At 41.6% G+C, this 16,129-nt stretch overlaps 1 protein-coding gene across 3 annotated transcripts in view; it reads left to right on the top strand.

Annotated features, from left to right (window-relative positions):
* The window catches only part of unkl (unk like zinc finger), a 131,310-nt gene that overhangs the window by 61,905 nt on the left and 53,276 nt on the right, over positions 1–16,129 (top strand). The window lies entirely within an intron of this gene.

Genomic DNA, 16,129 nt, shown 5'->3' with positions numbered 1-16,129 from the left:
CCAGGTAAAAAAAAAAATTTTTGTCCCTTGTATTCCAATGGTTTATTGTCTTCTCTAACCTTCTTTCTTGCCTGCTTCAATATGTTCTCTCTTGTCGTATATCTTTTACCAATTTGGATCTCGGTTTTTGATGTGGTGGCGGTTTTGGTATTAATGCTTTATGCGCCCTTTCGGTTTCTATTTCTTCATGTGAATCTGTCGTTCCCAACGCCTTCGGGATCCATCCTTTTATAAATTCCTTCATATCTGACCCTTTTTGCCTTCTTTCAGGCCCACTATTTTTGTTGTTTCACCTACTGTAGTTTTCCAATATGTCAATTTTTTGTGACAATAAATCTTCTCTAATTTTTTTTCGCTCTCTTCCAACTTCCCTCTTAAATAATTTATCTCCATTTCTACAGCAGCTTCTCGTTCCTTCACTTTTTCTACTCTTTTCCCTATTTCAGTCATGACCAACTCTTAAGCTTTGCATTCTGTCTTCAGCTCTTTTCAATTTTTTTTAAACTAAATTCTAATGATAGCCATTCTTTTAATGATCTCATTTGTTCTTCAAAAAAGGCTTTATCTATACTTTGTCCTTCTATTTTACCTTCTTCCATCTTTTGAAATTCTTGGTCATCTTCCTCCTTCTGTGTCTGTATCTTTGTCTGTATCATCTTCTTCTCTGTATCTGTGTATCTTTATCCTTGTCTGGTGAGCTGCTTCTGTATCCTTGCTGAGCCTCCAGCTGCTGTGTCTCCTGCTGTTGGGCCTCCCGCTGCAGGCTGACCCTTTGCTGGGCCTCCCGCTGCAGGCTGACCCTTTGCTGGGCCTCCCGCTGCAGGCTGACCCTTTGCTGGACCTCCCGCTGCAGGCCGACCCTTTGCTGGGCCTCCCGCTGCAGGCCGACCCTTTGCTGGGCCTCCTGCTGCAGGCCGACCCTTTGCTGGGCCTCCCGCTGCAGGCCGACCCTTTGCTGGGCCTCCCGCTGCAGGCCGACCCTTTGCTGGGCCTCCCGCTGCAGGCCGACCCTTTGCTGGGCCTCCCGCTGCAGGCCGACCCTTTGCTGGGCCTCCCGCTGCAGGCCGACCCTTTTCTGGGCCGACCCGCTGCCGCTCATCCTCTTCCCGCCCTTCATTCTCTTTCTCACCACTCTTCTTCTTTCTTGTTTGCTTCCCCCAGCCAAACGCCCCGATACTGGGCATCTCTCAGCTGGCCGCTCCTCAGCTGAGTCCCCCTCCTGCCAATGTTAACCTTTTCTTTTACTTGAGCACTGCGCATGCGCAGTTGCGGTCCTCTTCTTGGCTCTGAGAGCCATTTTTGAAGTCCGCCGGTCGGGAGTACACCGCTCCTCTGGGGACTCACCAACATCGGAGATCGGCCGCTCCTCTCCATGGTGGCTCTCTGCTCCGATGTGCAAGTAAGGCCTTCTTTCTTCTCCAGTGATTTTCCTTCTTCCTTTTTCTCTGTTATTCTTACTATTTCTCTTTTGGGTGCCATCTCCTGTTTCTTCTCTGTAACTTTATCTTTCTCTTCCTGTATCTTATGTTTATTGAGCTCTTTTTTTTGTTTCAAACTTTTTTTTCTCTTTTCTCTGGAGAGGGCTGGTTCCACTTGACCAGCCATTACTCCATCACGTGACTCCTTGAAAGTGCCTACCTGAGAATAAAAGTACCTTTCACCAACTCAAATTTTACTCTGCATGGCTATTTACAATGTATGGCTGTAGATATATCAGCATGTGCATCAAATCTGGGAAATTCATTGTTCACCCCTGACTGGTATGAAATCACAGCTATCATCATAATGAAGTGAAGCCAGAAAGTGTGGCTGCAGCTCTAAGAAATATGAATGTCTGGGTAAATTAACATATTTCACAAGCAACTGAAGGAAGGCTGTAGTTTCTCCTCTTGAGCAATCTCATTGTTTGCAGGATTTGTCAACCTGTCTCTCTGCTCTGTGGGTAAGACAAAGTATACTCCTGCACAAAAAGGAACAAAATGGCACATACAGTGCAACCAATATGAATCTCAGAGAGCAGAATGTTTAAATTACATTAAAATATGTCATAGATAATCCTTCTTTTGTACATACTGTATTTATAAACAACTACTCACTGGAACATGAAGTATGTGTATGTATGTATGTGTATATATATATATATATATGTGTATATATATATATATATATATATATATATATACCCACCTCACTGACAAAAGGCAAAGGAGGAAAAACCCAACACCCAACCCCAACCAACCAATTTTCCCCTGCAGCCGCTGCAACCGTGTCTGTCTGTCCCGCATTGGACTTGTCAGCCACAAACGAGCCTGCAGCTGACGTGGACTTTTACCCCCTCCATAAATCTTCGTCCGCGAAGCCAAGCCAAAGAATGAATATATATACACACACACACACACACACACACACACACACACACACACACACACACACACACACACACACACACACACACACACACACACACACACACACACACACACACACACACACACACACACACACATATATATGCGCATCGGATGTCCCCCAAAGTTCCTCAACATGATTATCCAACTGCACGAAAACCAACAAGGTCGGGTCAGATACAGCAATGAGCTCTCTGAACCCTTCTCCATTAACAATGGCGTGAAGCAAGGCTGTGTTCTGGCACCAACCCTCTTTTCAATCTTCTTCAGCATGATGCTGAACCAAGCCATGAAAGACCCCAACAATGAAGACGCTGTTTACATCCGGTACCGCACGGATGGCAGTCTCTTCAATCTGAGGCGCCTGCAAGCTCACACCAAGACACAAGAGAAACTTGTCCGTGAACTACTCTTTGCAGACGATGCCGCTTTAGTTGCCCATTCAGAGCCAGCTCTTCAGCGCTTGACGTCCTGCTTTGCGGAAACTGCCAAAATGTTTGGCCTGGAAGTCAGCCTGAAGAAAACTGAGGTCCTCCATCAGCCAGCTCCCCACCATGATTACCAGCCCCCCCACATCTCCATCGGGCACACAAAACTCAAAACGGTCAACCAGTTTACCTATCTCGGCTGCACCATTTCATCAGATGCAAGGATCGACAATGAGATAGACAACAGACTCGCCAAGGCAAATAGCGCCTTTGGAAGACTACACAAAAGAGTCTGGAAAAACAACCAACTTAAAAACCTCACAAAGATAAGCGTATACAGAGCCGTTGTCATACCCACACTCCTGTTCGGCTCCGAATCATGGGTCCTCTACCGGCACCACCTACGGCTCCTAGAACGCTTCCACCAGCGTTGTCTCCGCTCCATCCTCAACATCCATTGGAGCGCTTACATCCCTAACGTCGAAGTACTCGAGATGGCAGAGGTCGACAGCATCGAGTCCACACTGCTGAAGATCCAGCTGCGCTGGATGGGTCACGTCTCCAGAATGGAGGACCATCGCCTTCCCAAGATCGTGTTATATGGCGAGCTCTCCACTGGCCACCGTGACAGAGGTGCACCAAAGAAAAGGTACAAGGACTGCCTAAAGAAATCTCTTGGTGCCTGCCACATTGACCACCGCCAGTGGGCTGATCTCGCCTCAAACCGTGCATCTTGGCGCCTCACAGTTTGGCGGGCAGCAACCTCCTTTGAAGAAGACCGCAGAGCCTACCTCACTGACAAAAGGCAAAGGAGGAAAAACCCAACACCCAACCCCAACCCACCAATTTTCCCCTGCAACCGCTGCAATCGTGTCTGCCTGTCCCGCATCGGACTGGTCAGCCACAAACGAGCCTGCAGCTGACGTGGACTTTTTTCCCCCTCCATAAATCTTCGTCCGCGAAGCCAAGCCAAAGAAAAGAAAGATATATATCAGTAGTCTCTGGGACAGAAAATAACTGCAAAGCAATATACAAGGCTAAAAGCAGCTTAAGAACTAATGATCATGTTAATACAGCACGTTCCCCATATCCGAAATTCGGGTAAGCGAAAAGTTCAATTATCCAAACTTTTTCTCAGCGGCGACACGACCTCACAGATTGTTTAAAAAAATTTCACACAACATGCTCATGTGGGGCTTTGAAGTGCTGATGATGCCATTTTGAATTCAACGGAGCTCTTGTATATTATACAATGGCAAAAAAAGGTCTACAGATAGCACTTACGATGTCAGTGAAAAGGAGGAAGCATTTATCTTATTTTGAAAGCAGAGATCACATTGTTTTTAGGTAAGAATTAAACATTATTTCATTTTTAAAAAGCCTTCCATTATGTTTTTTTTTGTTGTTTATCCGCTGATACAAGTATTCTGTTGATCCCACTGGGCTACTTAAAGCCATTATTCGGTTATCCGAAAAATCCAGTTAACTAAAAAATGTCTGGCCCCAAGCTTTACAGATATGGGGAAACTTACTGTATATAACTAACATGATAACTGTTTGACAGCATTTTTAAAACCTGAAGGAATAGTCATCTTATTTTGAATATTCACATTTACATTTTTCCCTTGTTGTTTGAGCATGACATTGACATTTTTTTAGGCAGATCTGCCATCTTCCATGATCTTGTTTTGAAAATTAGACATGGAAATTTAAAAGGAAGTTTAAGATTCAATTTATTGTAATAGTAATTAAATAGTGCCATATTACATGAAATTTCTTTTTGTCTGCTGTAAGGCAGACAGATTCACTGCTGGTAAGAATTGTCTAAGAGTCTCTTGTGGTCAGAGAGGAGCAAAAGAGAGTCCCCCCCCAGAGTTACTGAGTATCCATATATTTGCCTCCAGTGCTTCCACAGCCCCCGCAGCCACACACAGTCCAGTCCAATTCATCGGCAATCCAAGCTCCAGATCTGAACCTCTGATGTGGTCAAGAATCCTCCAGCGCTCTTGGCCGCTCCTCGTATCCCGGTACTCGGTAACCCTCCAGCCAGTTTGAGCCAGTCTCTAGCAGTCTGCAGTGTGGCACAAGTCTCCCAACAGCAGATGCGGGAGTGCTGTATTTCTGTTCCCTCGCTCTACGCGGGTCCACAATGCTGGAGAAACTCAACAGGTCAAATAGTGTACTTTATATACCAAAGATAAAGATATATAACCAATATTTCGAGCCTGAGCCCTTCATTGAGGTATGAGCAAAATGTAAGCAGATGTCCAATAAAATGATGGGGGAGAAGCACAGGCCCACATGCAAGAGGTAATAGGTGGATGAGGGAGGGAGAGCACAACAGCAAGCAGTGGGAGGGAGAATGGCTCTGTGAATGGAGAGCTGGAGGAAAGAAGACCGGGGAGAGGGAGAATGGAGAGTGGTCTAGCAGAAATGAGAAATCGATGTTAATGCCATCCAGGTGGAATATCCGGTATCGCTCTTCCATTTTACAGCTGGCCTTGGTTTAGCAGTGCATGAGGCTGTGGATGGACATCGGTGCAGGAATGGGGCACAGAATTGAAATGGTTGGCTACTGGGAGATCCCAGCTATTGATGCAGACAGAATAAGGTGCTCAGCAATCTCCCAGTCTATGTCCAGGCTCTCCGACGTAGAGAAGCTCACAATGGGAATCCCAGGTGCAGTAGATGACTCCTGCAGATTCACAAGTGAAGTGTTGCTTCACTTGGAAGGACTGTTTGGAGTCCTGAATGATGATAAGGGAGGAGGCACTTGCTACAGTCACAGGGGAAGGAGGTGATTAATGGGAAGGGATAAGTGATGTGGGAGTGCTCCCAAAGCAAGATGGAGAAGCGAGGAGAGGAGAAGGTGTGGCTAATGATGGGATCATGTCGATGATGGATGTTGTATGTGGAGGCCAATGGGGTGGTTGGTGAGGACAAAGGGAATCCTGTGTTGGTTTTTTTGCGTCTAGTGGCAGAAGTGCCAAGAGCAGATGTGCGGAAAATGGAAGAGATGCGGATAAGGGATGAGTTGATGGTGGTAGAGGGGAAGCCACATTTTTATTTTTGAAGGAGGACATCTCTGATGATCTAGACTGGAAGACCTCCTCTTGAATGCAGATACAATGGAAACAGAGGAACTGAGAGAAAGGAATAGAATCACGAGCAATGTAAAGTAGGCTGTTTCACCTGTTGAAGTTTTCTAGTGTTGTGTTTTTACTTCAGTCCCAGCATCTGCAGACTTTCATGTTTGAACATCATCCACTCTAATAGAAAATTTAATGTGGAGGATTCAGTTTTGAATTGTGAGACTGAAAAGTGTTGGCGTTCAAAGAGAACTTGTGTTGAAGGAAACAGAAAATGCTAGGAACTCTCAAAAGGTCAGGCAGACTGTATGGAAAGAGGAATCCAAGTAATGTAGAAGGTGAAAATCCTTGTCAGAACGTTTGACTGCTGTTCAAAGAATGTAGCATTAATATTCAGCTAAAGCATGCAATTAGGAAGGCAAGTGAGACAGAACACTCCTAGAATTGAGGAAATGTGGTGAAGTGATGAGGAAAGATGAAGTGGTTTAGAAGAATGAGAGGTGACCTTATTGAAATGTATGGATGCTTGTGGAATTGGACAGTTAATGAGAAAAACACAAGATATTTTGTGGTATTTGTATCATGATTTTAAATGAAATTAGGGCTGTGTACAGTATGAATTCGATCACTTTGAATCTAGAGCCAGAGTCATGCAGCATGGAAACTGGCTCTGGCTCATCTCATCCATGCTAAACATTTTACTTGCATTTGCCCATATCTCTCTGAACATTCCCTATCCACGAACTGTCCAAATATTCTTAAAACATTGTAATTGTACCCATCTCTCCCATTTCCTATGGCAATTCATTCCATAAAGCCATACACCTATGTAGCAAAATTTACCCCTCAGGTTGCCTTTAAACCCTCTCTGCTCTCTTCTTCAACTTATTCCCTCTAATTATCAACTCAACTCCCCTACTATGGTAGGAAAAAAGACTAACCATCTAGCGATCTTGAGCACTGCAGTGTTGAAGATGCCCATGAAAACTCTCCCAACAATATTTACCTAAAATGCATGGAATAAATAGCAAGCTGATATGACTTGACAACCACAGTACAGGATATTGAACTTTTTAGCCAAATTGCACTGATCATTGCAGGAACCCAATTTTGCCAAAGTGGATCAACTGGAAAAGTGGACAAAGGAATTTAACTTTACAGGTTGCACAATTGTCTGAATTTAACAAATGGTTTTCAAACTTTTTTTTTCCACTCACGTACTGCCTTAAGTAATCCCTATGCCATAGGTGCTCTGATTGCGTGCCTAAAATTCATTAGGTACTCCCCTTGGCACCCCAATTGAATCAATATAAATTTGGTTATCTAAAGATGTCCCAACGAACTCCCTCTTTATCCCTATTACCTTTTCCCATTCAAATGCCAAGGTAAAGGGTATGGCCAATTGAATGATTGCACAGGTGCCCTTCCAATTGGGAGGAAGAATTGGTCTAAGGATTCTGCCTCCGCAGAACCACCATAGATCCGCTCAAGGTACATTCAAGGCTAAGTAGTTCCCTCCCCTCTCCTCCGTCACATCTTGTACCTTTGTGCATAGTTGTAGCTTTCTTAGCTCCTTTGTGAACCTTTCTGATCTTCCTTGTCTTGAAATGTGTGATTCCCTGACACAGCCCAGAATGCCAGCAGAATCCGGACATCCTTCCTCTTCAGAGGATGGAATATCAAGGACAGAGATTTACAGGACTGGTTACCCCAGGCCTCTCTATCCTGATACAAAGCCATCGTGCACCTCATTCCTTGTCCATCTTTACCCCACCCCAACGGAAGTGGAACCACCTGTGCTATCAGACATCCAGAAGCGCACGCATAACAATTGCACTTGTTTGAACTCTTCACTGTATATTTTACCCATTCTACCCAGGCATTTGTATCCCCATATCCTGTCTCAATCTCAGTCGTCTGTCTAAGGTCCTCTACCTCGACTATCTTTACTATTTTCGGATCATTGGGTGAAGTATAGGGTTTCACGTTGGGCATTATTGTGAAGGTAGTATCAGTTGGATTAGTCTTGGATCTTTCCACGATTATTCTAAAACAACACGCCAACTGGTCCTTTCCACTGATGTTTATCCCCATTTCAAAATTTTTTTTTCCATCTACCCCTTTAGGGTTGGTTTTTCCATTTATTTCCTCAATCCATGAGGTTCGTTTAATGGTCATATATACAGGATTACACTCTTTGTTCCTGCAGTTTGTGACAAGAGGTCCTCTCCGAATTGATATGACTTTTTATACGAGATCTTGTACTAGCCATCTAGCCCTGGGTCTGGGTAGTCCACCATACATCACTCCAATAGGGGCAGTATCTATTAAGACACGTATATTTCTCCTGAACACTATCATCTCTGACTCTTGATCCCTCCACATTTTATTAAAACTACAAGCATCGAACCGTATCATCTGCGGTTTAGAACTCTCGGGAATGGTAATGGTGAACTTTACTAGTTCTGAGGGCTTGACGATGGATTCCAATCCTCTCTTTACTTGGGTATGAATCTCATCAGCCCAACCCTGTTCCCACTTACCAACCCTATTCAGCATATCCATCACCATCTCATGTTTCTTTCAACCGAAGGAGATGGGTTGTACATAGGTATTTAACTTGTGTTTCATAAACTATTCAAAGTCCTGTTCAAATGACCATCAATGTCTTTTCAACTGGATCTTGAGCGGGTCTTTGGTGGGATGTATGTGCCAAGTTGGTGGCTCAGCAGGGGTCCTCACTGGTCCTTTCACTCTGGTGTGATGTGTCCGCCCTTTTTCTCCAGTTCTTATCACCGTCTCAATGGTCAGGAGGGTTAGAAATGTTCCCTCCCAACTTGGCTGAAGCTTGGCATCCTACCACATTTTAACCAGAACCTGATCACCTGGTTGTATTTTGTGAACGGCAAATTCAAGCGGAGGTGTCTGGGCCAACAGACCCTTTTTCCTAAGAACAAATAAAGAAGAAGTGAGCCCCAAGACCTATTTCCTTAGAAATTTGTCAGTGACTTCTACAGTAGGCAATTCCCCTTCTCTTCCCAAAAATGGCAGTCCAGAATATGATGTCATAAGGGGACAATCTGACATTCCTTCGAGGTGCTGTTCAGATTCGCAGTTATCTATAGGCAAGCATTTAGTCCAGGGTAACTTTGTTTCTAGCACCAATTTGGACAATGTCTGATTCATTTGTTCTACCTATCCTGAGGAAGGGGGATGCCATGGGGTATGAAAATCCCATGTTGTTTCTAACTTTTACATTGTTCTTGAAGTATCCCAGAGGTGAAGTATAAGTTTCTAGTCTTTTATGTATATGAATCTATCCACAGTCGACAATAACCCATCAGTCTCAGGAACTTCCTTAGTTCCTTCTTTCTTATCGGGAGAACCTGTTCCAATATCCATTTAATCCTTTCGGGACTCATTTTCCTTTTTCGCTCACTTATTAAGTGTCCCAAATATTTTACCCCCTTTTCTAACCCCAGTTGTAACCCAGGAGGATACTTCCAATATCCGAAATGTATAATAATTGCCACATCACTTCCTCATGATCCGTTCCGATCATAATGGGCTCCAAAATAGGTACAGAAAACCCATCCCCTTTTACCCCTGATACCTTTAATTGTTGACAAGTGAATCTAACTCCCTTCGGTATAAAGTTTAACGATAATCTAGTGGCCTCTGTGTCCACCAGAAAAATGGCATCCTCTTTGTTGGGTCCCACCTGGAAATTTATCAAAGGTTCCTCGTGGGCCCCGGGAGGAAGAAACCCCTAAAGTCATCAGAGGGGTAGCATCCCTTTCCCTCTTTAATTCGGGACATTCCCATTTGAAATGTCCCACTTTCCCACAATAGTAACCCCCTGCCTGCTGGGGTTACCGAAATCTCAAGTACATCATAATAACAACCGGAACATTTTCATCACTCAATTTCTGGTCCCTCTGGTGGAGTCTAATCTCCTGGATGGAAGGTATAAGGCTCGTTGAGGAGGACTCATGTTGAACTAAATCTTTGGGGACCCAATCCTAATAACCCTTTAGATACTTTAGCTACTTAATCTGCTGTCTCATTAAGAAATCACATTTTTATCATGGGTATGTGCTCAACTTTAAGCTGCAAACAAATTGGTATCTTGCGTGGCCCCTTTAAGAGTATTCCTGGCTGTCTTATTTCTGTGCTCTGTAGTATTCTGCACAAACTGGCTGTGTTATTTCTTCTGGGCTTCCTGCCAATTTGCCTGGATGGTGACCAAAGCCTTCGACACCGTGAGCAGGAAAGGGGTTTGGCAAATACTAGAGCGCCTCGGATGCCCCCCAAAGATCCTCAACATGGTTATCCAACTGCACGAAAACCAACAAGGTTGGGTCAGATACAGCAATGAGCTCTCTGAACCCTTCTCCATTAACAATGGCGTGAAGCAAGGCTGCGTTCTCGCACCAACCCTCTTTTCAATCTTCTTCAGCATGATGCTGAACCAAGCCATGAAAGACCTCAACAATGAAGAGGCTGTTTACATCCGGTACCACACAGATGGCAGTCTCTTCAATCTGAGGCGCCTGCAAGCTCACACCAAGACACAAGAGAAACTTGTCCGTGATCTACTCTTTGCAGATGATGCCGCTTTAGTTGCCTATTCAGAGCCAGCTCTTCAGCGCTTGACGTCCTGTTTTGTGGAAACTGCCAAAATGTTTGGCCTGGAAGTCAGCCTGAAGAAAACTGAGGTCCTCCATCAGCCAGCTCCCCACCATGACTACCAGACCCCCCACATCTCCATCGGGCACACAAAACTCAAAACGGTCAACCAGTTTACCTATCTCGGCTGCACCATTTCATCAGGATCGACAACGAGATAGACAACAGACTCGCCAAGGCAAATAGCGCCTTTGGAAGACTTCACAAAAGAGTCTGGAAAAACAACCAACTGAAAAACCTCACAAAGATAAGCGTATACAGAGCCGTTGTCATACACACACTCCTGTTCGGCTCCAAATCATGGGTCCTCTACCGGCATCACCTTCGGCTCCTAGAACGCTTCCACCAGCGTTGTCTCCTCTCCATCCTCAACATTCATTGGAGCGACTTCATCCCTAACATCGAAATACTTGAGATGGCAGAGGCCGACAGCATCAAATCCATGCTGTTGAAGATCCAACTGCGCTGGGTGGGTCACGTCTCCAGAATGGAGGACCATCGCCTTCCCAAGATCGTGTTATACGGCGAGCTCTCCACTGCCCATCGTGTCAGAGGTGCACCAAAGAAGAGGTACAAGGACTGCCCAAAGATATCTCTTGGTGCCTGCCACATTGACCACCGCCAGTGGGCTGATATCGCCTCAAACCGTGCATCTTGGCGCCTCACAGTTCGGCGGGCAGCAACCTCCTTTGGAGAAGACCGCAGAGCCCACCTCACTGACAAAAGACAAAGGAGGAAAAACCCAACACCCAACCCCAAACAACAAATTTTCCCCTGCAACTGCTGCAACCGTGTCTGCCTGTCCCGCATCGGACTTGTCAGCCACAAATGAGCCTGCAGTTGACGTGGACATTTACCCTTCCATAAATCTTCGTCCGCGAAGCCAAGCCAAAGAAGAAGAGAGTGGTATCTTATGTTTTTTTGCCGAGTTCTCTCTGTCCTCACTGAGAACAATTTAATCTTAAACTGTGGAAATGCAGACAAACTTGTTTTAACAAAAGCTTCTAGAATTTTCCACAGACTTTCTTTAAATCCTAACTTCTTTGTTACAGTGGCCAGATGATTTATCATGGCTCTGGGTTCGAGCACTAACAGGATCCGAAAATACTTTGGGTACTGCTGGCACAGAGGGAACCGCTGCTAGGGGTCAAGATACGGGCAGATGATATGCTAGTGGTTGTCCTTAGGGGGTCCCCGAGGTGTGCTCAGGGTCACTCATCTCTCAGCCTTAGGACTTCCATTTGACTACGTAGTCTTTGTTTATCCTCCTGTGCAGGAGGCTTCTCCTGCCTAACCGTTGGTTTTTTTTCCCCTTTCTTGATTTTTCCTGTCCTGCTCCTTTTTATGTGCACATTCTTTCTGGAGGACATCCATAGGTTTTACTGTTTTTCCTCCCCCCCCCCCGCCAGTTTTACTGCGTTAGTTTGGAAACCTGTAAGCCTATCTCCTTTCTTATGCTAACAGGCGCCACTTTCCAATAGCCTCTTTAATGAATTCATCATCCCAAGTAGCCCCCAATGACCAGCCTTCTCTCCCAGAAACTTTTTGAATTATATTATTATCCTCAAAGTCGTATCTACACAATTCCCCATTGTACCTCAGGATCCCAAAACCTGAGCTCCCTCAGCAAGCACACACACAAACATACTAAGTCCCTGAGCTCTTATTCAACCATGGTCCCGGACCGCCAAGTTCCCTGAGATCTCCCCGGAGATATTCCTTGGTCTCCGACCCAACCTTTTTATAGGTCTGTTTACAAGGACTTATTTACAAGGACAAATTATGTTATACTTCAAAAATTAAAAAGGAATATATGAAAGATGTAGATAAATTAGGAAAAGAAATAACAGTATTGGAAAAAGAGATTCAAAAATCATATTCTGAGAATAAATATCGAAGTTTAACTAATGAGAAATTACAATATAATACAATTGCTAACATATAGAACAGAAAAAATGATATTACGGTCAAAACAGAAATATGAACCAGGAGAAAGTTTTCGCTTGGCAATTAAAAGCAGAACAAACCTCTAGAACAAGTAACACAATACCACAGGATAACAGTGAAGTGACATTTAAACCACAAGAAATAAATTAAACATTTAAGGAATTTTATGAAAAATTATATACATCTGAATTTTTACATGATGAAGCAGATATAGATGAATATTTGTCACAAATGGCACTACCCAGATTAACTGAAGTTGGTAAAGATGATTTAGAGATTATTTTCACTGATCAAGAGGTCTATGATGCACTTAATTGTTTACAAAAATAATAAATCTCCAGGAGAGGAAAGGTTTCCAGTTGAATTTTTCAAAGAATTTAAAGATTTATTGATTCCTCTATTTATGAAGGTAATATAGAACAAGCTTTTAAATTGCATTATCTTCCAGAAAGGTTTTCAACAGCGATAATTATGGTTATTCCTAAAAAAGATGAAGATCCAGTAAAACCAGCTTCATATGGACCTATATTTTTATTAAATGTTGATTATAAAATTATAGCAAAAGTATTAGCGAATAGGATTAATCATTATCTTCCTGAATTAATAAATATGGATCAGACAGGCTTTGTTTAAAAATAGACAAACTTCGGAGAATATAGTAAGGTTACTAAGTATAATTCATTTAGCACAGAAGAAAAAAGATTTGAGTGTAGTTGTGGCTTTAGGTGCAGATAAAGGTTTTGATAGGTTAGAATGGGATTTTTTATTTAAGGACTGAATTTTATAAATTGGATTAAAGCTTTATATAAAAATCCTAAAGCCAAAGTAATAACAAACGGACAGATGCCTGAATCTTTTAACTTAACTAGATTGAGTAGACAAGGATGTCCTCTATCTCCAGCATTGTTTGTTCTGGTTATAGAATCACTTGCACAAATGATTTGTACTGATCAACGGTTGAAAGGATTTGTAATAAACTAGACTGAACATAAAATTAGTTTATTTGCTGATGGTGTGTTAGTGTATTTAACTCAGCCACAGTTATCAGCCTTTATAAGCAGTTGTTAGACTCTGGAGATGTTTCAGGATAAAAAATAAACTGGTATAAAATTGAAGTAATATAATTGGTTCAAGGAGATTATTTACAATGCCAAAAAGAAATTTAATTTAATGGACAGAAAAGATTAAATATTTAGATATACGTATTGATAATCATTTGAAAAAAATAAATAAATTATATTCCATTATTTAAGAAGCTTGATGAAGATTTTTAAAAAGTGGGTGAATTTTCCTATTACTTCAATTGGAAGAGTGAATTGTATTAAAATGAATATTTTTCTGAGAATTCAATATCTATTTCAGACTTTACCTATTTCTATATCTCAAAAATTATTTCAGGATTTAAATAAACAAGTTAGGAAATTTCTTTGGAAAGGAAAAATGGCTACAAAATCATTAGAAAAATTAAAATGGAAATATGAAGCAGGAGGATTAAAACTTCCTTATTTTCAAAATTATTAAGGCAGCACAACTAAGATTTTTTTTGTTTGCGAAAATGAAACCATCTTGGATTGAAATTTAATTAAATAAAATTGGAGAAACTATATCTGAAAATCAATCCCCAATATTGAAGCATTTGCTTAATATTTGGAATAAAGTTAAATTAAATGTTGATGGAAATCTTTTATCATTAAAATACCATTAATTAATCCTCTCAATTTTTTTCAAAAGATAACCTTTCTTTTGAATATTTGGAATAATAAAGGAATTTCTAAATTGAGACATTCTTATGGTCATGATAGATTGATGTCAATTGATCAATTAAAAATTATGTTTTAGATGTGGAAAAGAAGATGGAACATTTGTTCATTCGACATGGTCTTGTTCAAAGTTTAAACCCTTTTGGATTTCTGTTTGTCAGTTTTTACAATGAATTGCCAGTGTTTTTCCATTAAATCTTGAATTATTATTGTTGGGAAATTTTGGAAATATAACTCCTAAATTATTTTTTTATCAGATTTCCAATTGAAATGTATTAAGTTGGTTTTGGTAATAACGAGGAAATGTATTGCTGTTACTTGGAAATCAGATGTTTCATTAACACTAGGAAGATGCCACACAGAGATTCAAAGTTGTATTCCTTTATAAAAAAATTTAACGGGTAAATATTTTGTATTTTTACAAGTTTGGAGTCCATACACTAGAATGAATTTAAAGTTCTACATTTTTTTGGTTTTGAATTCTCCAAACCAGTGAAGTTTTCCCTAAATGAGTTATGGTCTTTGGGAAAAATGTTCTTTTTGGGATCTTTGAGCGTCATCTGAAGCAATCCAAATTAATATATTGTTACATTATCATGTATTTTAGATATTGGGGTTAGTAAGGGTTGGTGGGTGGGTTTATTTGGTTTTCAAGGTTTTGTTTAGTTTTTTTCAGTAGTTTAAAGTTTCTTTATTCTTTACTATATATCATCAACATACATTTGTAAACACTAACATTGTGATTTGAGATTAACTGTTATAATTATCATATGTGTTGATTTAAATAAAATATAAAAACTACAATGGTGTATTTCATTGAATTAAAAAGAGACAATAAATGTAAACTAAATTATTCGGAGTTATCGTTATGCATAAAAAGCAACTTTGCAATCATACAGATAATCCTTTTATGGTTTTGGAGCAGTCACTGATTAGTGTAACAAGGGGAGTTTCAAGAGGCTGACAGCTGTTGGAAAGAAACTGTTCTTGAACCTAGAAGTGCTGTCTTCAGGTTTCTGTACCTTCTGCCCAAAGGTATCAGTGAGAGGAATTGTGACCAGGGTGATGTAGGTCCTTTTTGACGTTGGCTGCCTTCAGGTAGCACATAGACGCATTCAGTGGATGGGAACCTGTGATTAACCTGGTTATTTTTGTTAACCTCTGAAGCCTTTTGCATTCTTAGGTAGTCGAACTCCCAAACCAAGAAATCTACTTTCCACAGTACACTTGTGGTAGATTGAGGGAGTATTCAATGACATGCCAAATCTCCCCAAGCTCCTAAGAAAGTAGAGGCGTTGGTGTGACTTTTTCCACAGTTGCCTCAGTGTACTTGCTCTATTCTACAAAATGGACTCCCAGGAATGAAAGTTTTTAACCATCTCCACCTTATCAGCATGGACAGGTGCAGAGTCCCTCAGACTCTCCTTCCTAAAGTCAACGATAGGCTCCTTAGTCTTGTAATGTTGAAAGCAAGACTATTCATCTGGCACCACCCAACCAGATTCTCTATTTCCCATCTGTATTCTGATTCATTTCCAGTTATTCAGCCAACATTGATGGTGTCATCAATGAATTTGTATATGGAGTTGAAGCTGAACTTGGTTACACAATTGTGAGTGTGCAGGGAAAATGGCAAATATCAGGGAGAATTGCTGTTGTAGACTAATTTTTTTTAAAAAGATGAAAGTATTCTATATCCTACAAACCAGCAAAAAAAAGTTACTTACTTATTTCTCATTAAAGTGTGTCAATGCAAGTCCACATCATTACCCAAAGTGAGATGAGACAAGTAGCTGATGTTTCTCTTA

This window comes from Narcine bancroftii, chromosome 12, assembly GCF_036971445.1.
Source record: "Narcine bancroftii isolate sNarBan1 chromosome 12, sNarBan1.hap1, whole genome shotgun sequence".
In the NCBI taxonomy this organism is placed as follows: Eukaryota; Metazoa; Chordata; class Chondrichthyes; order Torpediniformes; family Narcinidae; genus Narcine; species Narcine bancroftii.
Note: the sequence above shows the minus strand (reverse complement) of the source record. Positions and strands in the feature narration are given on the sequence as shown.